This window comes from Phoca vitulina, unplaced genomic scaffold (genome assembly GCF_004348235.1).
Source record: "Phoca vitulina isolate PV1807 unplaced genomic scaffold, GSC_HSeal_1.0 scaffold23, whole genome shotgun sequence".
In the NCBI taxonomy this organism is placed as follows: Eukaryota; Metazoa; Chordata; class Mammalia; order Carnivora; family Phocidae; genus Phoca; species Phoca vitulina.
This window is the reverse complement of record NW_022589726.1, coordinates 21,449,725-21,459,785: the sequence shown is the minus strand read 5'-3', so window position 1 is coordinate 21,459,785 and position 10,061 is coordinate 21,449,725.

Genomic DNA, 10,061 nt, shown 5'->3' with positions numbered 1-10,061 from the left:
AGCCAAAGACAGATGCTTAACTTCTGAGCCACCCAGGCGCCCCTCCAGTATACTTTTCATACTAAACATAGATCAAGCTTAACACTTAGGTTCTTTGCTTGCTTGCTTGCTTTCTTTCTTTCTTTCTTTCTTTCTTTCTTTCTTTCTTTCTCTCTTTCTCTCTCATGCTCTTTCTTTCTTTCTTTCTTTTTAATATTTTATTTATTTGAGAGAAAGAGAGAGAGAATGAGCAGGGGAGAGGGGCAAAGGGAGAGGGAGAAGCAGACTCCACGCTGAACGGGGAGCCAGAAGTGGGACTCGATCCAGGACCCTGGGATCATGATCTGAGCCAAAGGCAGACAATTGACCAACTGAGCCACCCAGGCACCCCAACACTTAGGTTATTTCTAATAATTTTTTAACAGAACATATACAATACCAATCAGTATTTTTCTAACCTTTGACCATTGACCCATTGTAAAAAATACATTTTGTGTTCATATTATATACCCTAAACAAAATAATATTCTTACTATGCATAATATTCTCTGATATTTTCTATCCTATTCTATTTCACTTTTAAAATACTGGTCACAATTCACTAAATTGTTTTCTCGACATACTAATGAATGGTAAACCTACTGTTTGAAATTCACTGTAGTAAATTTTTGTATATGTGGCCCTATGCCATGGTTTGGTTTACTACTGGTATCCTATTTTATTTTATTTTTTAAGATTTATTTATTAATTTGAGAGAGAGAGAGAAAACAGGGGAAAGGGGCAGAGGGAGAGAGAATCCCAAGCAGACTCCATGCTGAATGAGGAGCCCAGTGGGGCTTGATCTTATGACCCTGAGATCATGATCTGAGCTGAAACCAAGAGTCAGACACTTAACCAACTGCACCACCCAGGTGCCCCCTGTTATTCTATTTTGGAGTAGAATTCACAGTACTCGATTTCCTTTCCAATTACCCTATGGTCTAGTGGCAAAGTCACTTGAAGATGGACATATGATTTAAAAAGATGCAAGAGGCGATGGAAGTTTGAGCTAGGCTGGTGGCAGTGAAAATGGAAAGGAAGACTCTAATGTGAGAGTTTTAGAGGAAGATTTTCAGGATTTGACAGGACATGAGTGACTAGTGTCCCTCCCCAGATGATACAATTAGTAATGTCCTAAGGGTCCAGGCTGGGCAGTTGTGAGATGTAGAGTACGGAGCTGTGGGTCAGTTGTGTATATTAGCTGTGGTGTATCAAGTTTCTAGGCTAGTGGTGCTCAGGTTACCATATTCTAAAGCTGAATTGCTAAATCCAAATGGTTGAAACAAGAAGAGAAGATGGGGTGCCTGGGTGGCTCAGTCATTAAGCATCTGCCTTCGGCTCAGGTCATGATCCCAGGGTCCTGGGATCGAGCCCCACATCGGGCTCCCTGTTCGATGGGAGGCCTGCTTCTCCCTCTCCCACCCCCTCTGTTTGTGTTCCCTCTCTCGTTGTGTCTTTCTCTGTCAAATAAATAAAAATAAAATCTTTAAAAAACAAAACAAAACACAAGAAACAAGAAGAGAAGACATGAAGCAAGCAAGTTAGAGACCCAGGAGAGTTCCTACCTACAGAAGTTCTAATGATCTGAGAAGGCAGTAATAAGGTGAATCTTGAGGAAAAGTCAAGCAAATGATTCCTGTCTGTGGGTCTGAGTGTTCCTTGAGAGTTTAAGTAAAGGAGATGGTGGTAGGCACAAGCATGTGCTGGATACTACTGGGAACTCAAAGATTAATGTATGGCTTCAGTCCTTTAGGAGCTGAAAATCTAATGCAGCATCATATGAAGGAGCATCATCAAATAAAAGCTTTTATTTTTTTCACCACCCTGCACCTAGCAATGGTGATATTTCTATAGTGCCTTATAGTTTACAGAGAGCTTTCACCTCTGTTATCTCATTTAATCCATTCATCAACCATGTGGGACAGATACTGTTTTAATTTTATATACATAATAAGAGAAAAACTTAGGTCTCGAGCTTAAGTATATCTAGATTTATGTATTTTTTTAAAGTTTATTTATTGAAGTAATCTCTACACCCAATGTGAGGCTCACACTCACAACCCCAAGATCAAAAGCAGCATGCTCTTCTGACTAAGCCAACCAGGCACCCCCCACTTTTTTAAAAATTTAATTATTTTTTAAAGTAATCTTTACACTCAACATCCGGCTCAAACTCGTGACCCCAAGATCAAGAGTTGCATGCTCTTCTGACTGAGCCAGCCAGGCGCCCTCCCCCCCCATAAGTATATCTACATTAAGGTTTCATTCTCTTTCCACCATTTCAGAGCTCTTTATCAACAATTAACTGTCGGGCGCCTGGGTGGCTCAGTCGTTAAGCGTCTGCCTTCGGCTCAGGTCATGATCCTAGGGTCCTGGGATCAAGCCCCGCATCGGGCTCCCTGCTCCGCGGGAAGCCTGCTTCTCCCTCTCCCACTCCCCCTGCTTGTGTTCCCTCTCTCGCTGTGTCTCTCTCTGTCAAATAAATAAATAAAATCTTTAAAAAAGAAAAACAATTAACTGTCATCATCAAATGAAATTTACTTGATAAACTTGCCTACTGTAGAAGATGTTTTGGGAAAAGAGCATAAAAATAAGAAGAATCAACGATTAAAAACAAATGCCTGAAGCCCTATCACACCTGCTAAGATGGTTATAATAAAAACGCAGATAATAACAAGTGTTGATGAGGATGTGGAGAAATCGGAACCCTCATACACTGCTGATGGGACTGTTAAATGGTGCAGCCACTTTGGAAAACAGTTTGGCCATTCCTCACAATGTTAAACACAGAGTTAGCATATGACTCAGCAATTCCACTCTGTTATATACCCAAGAAAAGAAAACATATGCCCACATAAAAGCTTGTAGACTAATGTTCATAACAGCATTATCCATAACAGCCAAAAAGTAGAAACAACCCAAATGTTCGTCAACTGATGAATGAACAAATAAATTATGGCATATCCTTACAAAGGAATGTTATTCAACAATAAAAAGGAATGATGTGTATGTTACAATAGAGATGAACTTTTTTTTGAGTCTGTCGACACTGATTTATTTATTCAACAAGCATCTTGAACCATTTCCACACATTACCCTCCCCTCTTAGCCCTTATTCATATTCTTTTTTTTTTAAGATTTATTTATGGGGCGCCTGGGTGGCTCAGTCGTTAAGCGTCTGCCTTCGGCTCAGGTCATGATCCCAGGGTCCTGGGATCAAGCCCCGCATCGGGCTCCCTGCTCGGCGGGAAGCCTGCTTCTCCCTCTCCCACTCCCCCTGCTTGTGTTCCCTCTCTAGCTGTGTCTCTCTCTGTCAAATAAATAAATAAAATCTTTAAAAAAAAAAAAGATTTATTTATTTATTTGAGTGTGTGCACGTGTGAGTGGGGGGGAGGGGCAGAGGGAGAGAGAGTCTTAAGCAGACTCTGCTCTGAGTGTGGAGCCGGATACCGCGCTCAACCTCACAACACTGAGATCATGAAATGAGCCAAAACCAAGGCTTAACTTACTGAGCCACCCAGGCGCCCCTTAATCATATTCTTATATAGCATTTACAGCTACCTGAAGGTTATCTATCTACAGGTAGTTTGTGACTCCACACGAATATAGGGTTTTTTAAATTGTTTTTAATCTTAATTTCAGTATAGTTAACATACAGTGTTATATTAGTTTCAGGTGTATAATATAGTGATTCAACAATTCTGTGCATTACTCAGTGCTCATCATGATAATTTTACTCTCAATCCTCCTCTCCTATTTCACCCATCCCTTTATCCACCTCCCCTCTGGTAACCATCAGTTTGTTCTCTATAGTTAAGAGTCTGTCTCTTGGTTTGCCTCTAGAGATGAACTTTGAAAGCATGTTGCTAAGTGAAAGAAGCTGGACATAAAAGGCCACATATTGTATGATTTCATTTATGTAAAATGTCCAGAATAGGCAAATTCCTAGAGACATAAGTAAATTAGTGGTTGCCTGGAGCTGGTGGGGAGAGGGTATGTGGGAAGAAATTGGAGAAAAATGGGGAGTGACTGCTAATGTGTATAGGATTTCTTAGTGGGGTGATGAAAGTCATCTAAAATTGATACATATAGTTGCACAACTCTATGAATATACTCACAACCATTAAATTGTGCATTTTTAAAAAGATTTTATTTATTTATTTGACAGAGAGAGAGACAGCGAGAGAGGGAACACAAGCAGGGGGAGTGGGAGAGGGAGAAGCAGGCTTTCCGTGGAGCAAAGAGCCCGATGCGGGGCTCAATCCCGGGACTCCGGGACCATGACCTGAGCCGAAGGCAGACGCTTAACGACTGAGCCACCCAGGCGCCCCTAAATTGTGCATTTTAACTGGGTGAATTGTATGATACATTAATTACATGTAAACAAAGCTTCTTAAAAAAAAGATTATAGTCATGAAAAAAAAATTATTGCCTGGTTCTGTTCACTGAATAGAAATAATATCCCAGTAGCAAAGAGCTCCCTTAGCACCAAGATAGTGAATTTTAAAAACTATTCCCAAGTCATTTAGGAGGTTAGGGTATCTCAGAATAGAATGTGATAAAAGAATCTAACTGCATTACAAATATATGAAAAACCTCACTGAAGAGGATAGGGAGAAAAAGTGCTGATCCAAGTAACTTTGGGAAATGAATGGAATCTGTAAGACTAAAAGCAAAAAGAACTGTAGATAAGTCCTGCACTCTAGGTAATAAAGTTGTTTCGCCCGAGGGTACAAGTTAACAATTCTGAAACCACTATGTATCTATACTGGAACTGAACAATTAAGTATATGGATGGTGGATGGTGGGAGCCAAATTTATTTCCTAAGCTGGAGTTGCAGGTTACAGACAAGCAAGAGGAGAAAGTTAAAATATGGTAATGGATTAAAGTTGGAGGCATTAGTAAAAGCCCCTCTTTAGCTTAATATACACTTAATAGTTACATATAAAATATTGATGAATATGTGTGTATATACACGACTAGTATACAAAATATATTTCTTTTCTCTGCACGCTGAAAATGTGTAGAACCAATGACACCCCAACAGTAACAGCACCCCTATCTTCTGTTTCTTTCTTTCTTTTTTTTTTAAGTAAACTCTGCCTCCAATGTGGGGCTTGAACTCATGACTCTGAGATGGAGAGTCACATGCTCTACTGACAGCCAGCCAAGTGCCCCCTAATCTTGTGTTTCTTTCTTTCCTTTTTTTTTTTTTTTTTCAGATTTTATTCTTAAGTAATCTCTACACCCAGTGGGGCTCGAACTTACAACCCTGAAATCAAGAGTTGCACGCTCCACCAACTGAGTCAGCCAGGCTCCCTGACCTATCTTGTGTTTCTAATAACATTTTCCAATAAAAGGAACCAGAGCTCCTTGGAGAAGTGACTGCTTCTAGAACTAAGGCAAGACATATACAAGATGATCCTGGAGCATCTTATAGTGCCAGAAAGTAATGAATTGCTCAAAAAACCCCAGAATGATGAGGTATGTCAAGGGGACCCAGGAGCCAATTGAAAAGAACCCAATGGTCAAAGCTGGAGCGATTTCAGCAACAAATAAATGAAGTAGTACTAAATTAAAACCCGGAATATGAAATATTTATGAGTACATACTGATATCAATTAATTAATTAATTAGTGGAGGTGAATCGACAAAGCTCCCATGCAGAAGAATTTCAAATAATTTATGTAGAAACACAGCCTTAAGGAGATGGAGTGTAATTTACCACTCCTTAAGTGTGGGTTGTGCGTAACAGCTTCCTTCCAAGGAATACAGTATGAAAAGGGAGGAGAAGAATAGCTTTTTTTAAATTATATTTTTAATTTTAATTCCAGTATAGTTAACATAAAGTTTTATATATTAGTGTCCGGTGTATAATATAGTAATTCAACAACTCTATATATTACTCAGTGCTCATCATGACAAGTGTGCTCTTTAATCCCCATCCCATATTTCCCCCATCCCCTCACCCACCTCCCCTCTGGTAACCATGCTCTCTATAGTTAAGAGTGTGTTTCGGGATGCCTGGGTGGCTCAGTTGGTTAAGTGTCTGCCTTCGGCTCGGGTCATGATCCCAGGGTCCTGGGATTGAGTCCCTCATCGGGCTCCCTGCTCAGGAGAGGAGTCGGCTTCTCCTTCTCCCTATGCCTGCCACTCCCCCTGCTTGTGGGCTCTCTCTCTCTCTGACAAATAAATAGAAAAAAATCTTAAAAAAAAAAAAAAAGAGTCTGTTTCTCGGTTTGTCTGCATGTCTCTCTCTTTTTTCTTTTGCTTATTTGTTTTGTTTCTTAAATTCCACATGTGAGTGAAATCATATGGTATTTGTCTTTCTCTGACTGACTTAACTTCGCTTAGCATTATATTCTCTAGCTCCATCCATGTTGTTGCAAATGGCAAGATTGCATTCCTTTTTGTGGCTGAATAATATTCCATTGTGTATATATACCACATCTTTATCCATTCATCTACTGATGAACACTTGGGCTGTTTCCATAATTTGGCTATTGTAAATAATGCTGCTATAAACATAGGGGTGCATTTATCCCTTTGAATTAGCGTTTTTGTATTTTGGGGGTATATATCCAGTAGTGTGATTACTGGATCATGGGGTAGTTCTATTTTTAACTTTTTGAGGAACCTCCATACTCTTTTTCACAGTGGTTGTACCAGTTTGCATTCCCACCAACAGTGCAAAACAGTTCATTTTTCTCCACATCCTCACCAACACTTTTATTTTAGCCATTGACAGGTGTAAGGTGATATCTCATTGTGGTTTTGATTTGCATTTTCCAGATAATGAGGGATGTTGAGCATCTTTTCATGTGTCTGTTGGCCATCTGTGTGTCTTCTTTGGAGAAATGTCTGTATATGTCTTCTGCCCATTTTTTATTTGGATTATTTGTTTTTGGGGTGTTGAGTTATATCAGCTTTTTAAATATATTTTAGATATGAACCCTTTATTAGATATGTCATTTGCAAATATCGTCTCCCATTCAGTAGGTTATCTTCTAGTTTTGTTGATTGTTCCCTTTGCTGTGCAGACTCTTTTTATTTTGATGTAGTCCCAATAGTCTGGTTTGCTTTTATTTCCCTTGCTTCAGGAGACATCTAGAAAAATGTTGCAATGGCTGATGTCAGAGAAATCACTGCTTGTGCTCTCTTCTAGGATTTTTATGATGTCAAGTCTCACATTTAGGTCTTTAATCCATTTTGAGTTTCTTCTTTTGTATGATGTAAGAAAGTGGTCCAGTTTCATTCTTTTGCATGTGGCTGTCCAGTTTTCCCAACACCATTTGTTGAAGAGACTGTCTTTTTCCCATTGGATAACCTTTCCTCCTTTGTCGAAGATTACTTGGCCATATAATTACGGGTTCATTTCTGAGTTTTCTATTTTGTTCCATTGATCTATGTGTCTATTTTTGCAGTACCATAGTTTTTTGATTACTACAGCTTTATAATATAACTTGAAGTCCAGATTTGTGGTACCTCCAGTTTTGTTTTTCTTTTTCAAGATTGCTTTGGCTATTCAGGGTCTTTTCTGTTTCACCCAAATTTTAGGATTGTTTGTTCTGGTTCTGTGAAAAATGCTGTTGGTATTTTGATACAGATTGCATTAAGTCTGTAGATTGCTTTGGGCAGTATAGACATTTTAACAACATTGTTTTCTTCCAACCCATGAGCATGGAATGTCTTTCCATTTCTTTGTGTCATCTTCAATTCTTTTCATCAGTGTTTTATAGTTTCAGAATATAGGTCTTTCACCTCTTTGGTTAAGTTTATTCCTAAGTACTTTACTACTTTTGGTGTAATTATAAATGGGATTGTTTTCTTAATTTCTCTTTCTGCTGCTTGTTATTAATGTAAAAAATGCAATAGATTTCTATACATTGATTTTATATCCTATGATTTTACTGAATTCATTTATCAGTTCTAGTAGTTTTTTAGTGGAGTCTTTAGGGTTTTCTATATGGAGTATCATGTCATCTGCAGATAGTGAAAATGTTACTTCTTCCTTACCAATTTGGAATGCCTTTTTATTTATTTATGTTATTGGATTTCCATGGCTAGGACTTCCAGTACTATGTTGAGTAAAAGTGGTGAGAGTGGACATCCTCAGTTTTTCCCTATTGAGTATGATGTTCTCTATGGGTTTTTCATATATGGCCTTTATTATGTTGAGATATGTTCCCTCTAGGCCTACTTCATTGAGGATTTTTATCATGAATGGATGTGGTACTTTGTCAAATGCTTTTTCTGTGTCTATTGAAATGATCATATGATCTTTTATCCTTTCTCTCAGTGATGTGATGTATCAAATTGATTCATTTGTGAATATTGAACCACTCTTGCATCCTAGGAATAAATCCCACTTGATCATGATGAATGATTTTCTTTTTAGAGATGGAGAGGGGGTGGGAGGGGCAGAGGGAGAGAATCTTAAGCAGGCTCCACATCCAGAGCAGAGCCCAACATGAGGCTGGATCTTATAACCCATGAGATCATGACCTGAGCCAAAATGAAGAGTCAGATGCTTAACTGACTAAGCCATCCAGGCGCCCCAAGTTTTTTTTTTGATGAATGGTTTTTTAAAATATATTGTTGGATTTGGATTGCTAGTATTTTGTTGAGGATTTTTGCATCTATGTTCATCAGAGATATTGGCCTGTAGTTCTCTCTTTGTGGTGTCTTTATCTGGCTTTGGTATCAGAGTGATAGTGGCCTCATAGAATGAATTTCAAAGTTTTCCTTCCTCTTGTATTATTTAGAATAGTTAGAGAGGAATAGATATTAACTCTTCTTTAAACATTTGGTAGAATTCACCTGTGAAGCCATTTGATCCTTGACTTTCGTGACAAAAAAAATATAAGTTAAGCTGTCAACCCATCCATGAATTTTAGCATCAGTAAGATAAGTTTGGATAGCCAACAATTGTGCCTTCTGATGTGATACAGTATGAAGCATACAGTGCTACTTATCACATGGATCCTTGAACCTGAATCTAATCAAGCATTAGAGCTAACTTCTAATTTATAGGAAATACGGAGAATAGAGGAGTAAGTTAAATAAACCATTAAGAAGCAAATAAAGAATGGTCCAGGGGCTCCTGGATGGCTCAGTTCGCTAAGCATCTGATTCTTAATTTTGGCTCAGGTCATGACCTTAGGGTTGTGAGATCTAGCCCTGTGTGGGGCTAAGTGCTGAGAGTGGAGCCTGCTTAAGATTCTCTCTCTCTGCCCCTTCCCATCCACTTGAGAGCACGTACATAAGTTCTCTCTCTCTCTCTAAAAAAAAAAAAAAGAGGTCCATACTCTTAATTTATTTTTCTTTTAATTATTCAGCAATACAATGGCATGGGGATAAAAGAGAAAGGGAATAAGGGAATAGTTTTAGGTTAAAAGAGATAAGAGACATAACCAAAATAATGTGTTCCTTTTGTCTGGATCCTAATTAAAACAAACCAATTATAAAAATAAAAATTTTTGAGATAATTAGGGAAATCTGAATATGGACCAAGGAATTGTTGTTAATTTATTAGTTATGATAATGACATTGAGGTTATGTAAGAAAATGTCCGTATTTGTTAGAGATGGATGCTGATGTGTGCAGAGGTAAAATGACATGAAGTCTGCTTTAAAATAATAAAGAGGGCTGCCTGGGTGGCTCAGTCGGTTGAGCGTCCAACTCTTGATTTCGTCTCAGGTCACAATCTCAGGGTCGTGGGATCCAGCCCGCATTGGGCTCCATGCTCAGCGTGGAGTCTGCTTGTCTCTCTCCCTCTGCTCCTCCCCACCCCCCCACCCTCACATACACATGATCTCTCTCTCTCAAATAAATAAATAAAATTTAAAAAATAATAATAATAAAGAAAGAGAAAGGGATAGATGAAGCAAGTGTTACAAAATCTTGATAATTGATATATCTAGGTGATAGGAGTTAATTACAGTATTCTCTCTACTTTTGAATATGTTTGAAAATATTCATTAAAATTTTTGAAAAGCAAGTTGCAGCAAACATACAACATATTTCATTTTGATAGAATTCA